A 2,175-nucleotide genomic window follows, 5' to 3' on the forward strand; every position below is an offset into this window, starting at 1 on the left:
GAAGAAATAAAGCCTACAGATTTTGAAATATCATCAAGTGGGCTAGCATTCACGTACTAGAAGTTCAGATGAGAAAAAGAAAGGAACAAAAACTTGTTTTAGAAAATATAATGGTGGATCACCAGGTCTGTGCCTGAGCAGATGCGTGCTCTATTGGTCGCCATCCTGCAGGTGGGTGGCTGCTGGGTGTCGAGTCTGGCACCCGGGGCCATGGGAACTCTAGTTACCAGAAATAATTCCAGAAGCTCTCTTGACAGACCAATAGCAATGGAAGAAATTGGGCAAGTCATGAGCAAGCCATCAGCCTCCAAAACACCAGGCCCAGATGGTGTTACAGGTTAAAAAAAAAATCTGTCATGAAGAAGAAAGATATTAAGCAACATGATGGGTTCAGAAGCTCATGAAAAGAGGCCACCAATCCTAACATCTTCTAAACAAGAGCTTTCATCTCACATTACTTGGTGAAATGAAGCATTACTTCTGTGGCTACTGTGCAGCTTTTAACAATGTAGCCATCACATTTCCTATCCAGAAGGTCCTCTTTCCACAACAGCTATATGGAATCAAAACCTGGGATGCCATACTTCATTTGAGAAAAGATGGATTATCAAACTTGAATTGCCAAATCCTTCCTCCGTTGATGCAGAAGAAAACGACGCTGGTGCTCATGTTTGGTCTGTACGAGGATTTGTCTTGCCTTCTCCGTAAGCAATTGAGTGCTCCAGAGTTCCCAACCTGTAGCGTGGCAGCAGTACTTGCAGGAACAACAGAAGCAATTTTTACTACACTGGAAAGAGTTCAGACTTTGCTTCATGACCATAAGCATCATGACAAATTTACAAACACTTAGCAGGCTTTCAGGGCACTGAAATGCCATGGAATTGGGGAGTATTATCGAGACTTGGTGCCCATTCTTTTCCATAATGGGTTCAGCAATGTCCTTTTCTTTGGCCTTCAAATGTCCCATCAAGGAGCATCTGCCTACTACAATGACTCACAGTGCTCATTTGGTCAATGGTTTTATCTGTGGAAGTCTCTTGGGGGTCATATTAGGATTCCTGTGTTTTTCCAGTTAATGTAAAAACTCGCATACAGTTTTAGATTGGTGGGGAATTTCAGTCTTTCTCTACAGTTTTCAAAAAAATCTGGCTAGAATGAGACAGAAAACTGACAAATCTTTTTAGAGGTGCCCATCTGAATTACCATCAGTCCTTCATCTCTGGGGGCATAATCAATGCAACTTACAAGTTCTTGTTAAAGGTCATATGAAAAAGAATTGTCAGTTAAGTGCCATTTATCAACTGAATAGACCTTCTAAAGAGAATGCAGTTTGGCCTTATTTCTAATTGGCCAAATTAAAGTTGGTGTCACAAGTCCAGGCCACAGTGAACTATAGGTAAAGCTGTTTTCCTAAGGAGCAACAAAAACAGAATAAAAAGATTCAATAGAAAAAAACAATTATATATATAATGATGGAACCAGCAGGTGGCATGGTGGTTGGGGTCCTGGACTCCTACATGGCCAGCCATGGTTTGAGTCCTGGACCTGGTAGCTTGCTTTCTCATTTTCTTTCTCTCTCTCTCTCTCCCTCTATGTGTGTGTCTCTAGTCAGATTTGAAATATAATAAAATTAAATAATTTGTTTTAAAAAAGGAAAAAATACTTGATGGCTGGGCTAGAAGGTAGTGTAGAGGTTAAGCTGAATCCTACATGACCAACTGCATGGTTCAAGTCCTGGCCCCAGAGTCTTGAAAATCATGCCAGGCACATGTGTGTGTATGCTCAAGATTCTGAGAGGTGAATACAGAAGAGATTGCAGCAAGGCTATGGGGGTGATTTTTCTCTTACTTTCTCTCTCTCTGGCAAGCACATAAGCCCTGTACCAAAAAGAAAAACAAACAAACAAAAAAGGCTGAAGATTTCTCAAAGCTGGAGAATATTTAGCTATGTAAAGTTCATGGGTCTCCAAACAGATTCAACTCAAAGATTTAACAAAATCATATTACACCTGAATTATTAAAGATTAAACACAAAAGGAAAATTTTGAAAGAATATGGGAAAAGAAGCATATAATATACAAGGGAAAATTAATAAGGCTATCAGTAGATTTATCAGTTGAAGCCTTTAGGGCCAGTAGAGAATAGGATGATAGATTTAAGTGTTGAAAAAGAGAAA

At 39.8% G+C, this 2,175-nt stretch overlaps 1 pseudogene; it reads left to right on the forward strand.

Moving 5' to 3' along the window:
• The first annotated feature begins 380 nt into the window (after window positions 1-380).
• On the forward strand, window positions 381-1,269 carry LOC102491239 (solute carrier family 25 member 51-like; annotated as a pseudogene).
• The last annotated feature ends 906 nt before the right edge of the window (window positions 1,270-2,175 follow it).

This window comes from Tupaia chinensis, unplaced genomic scaffold (genome assembly GCF_000334495.1).
Source record: "Tupaia chinensis unplaced genomic scaffold, TupChi_1.0 Scaffold000710_1, whole genome shotgun sequence".
Taxonomy (NCBI): domain Eukaryota; kingdom Metazoa; phylum Chordata; class Mammalia; order Scandentia; family Tupaiidae; genus Tupaia; species Tupaia belangeri.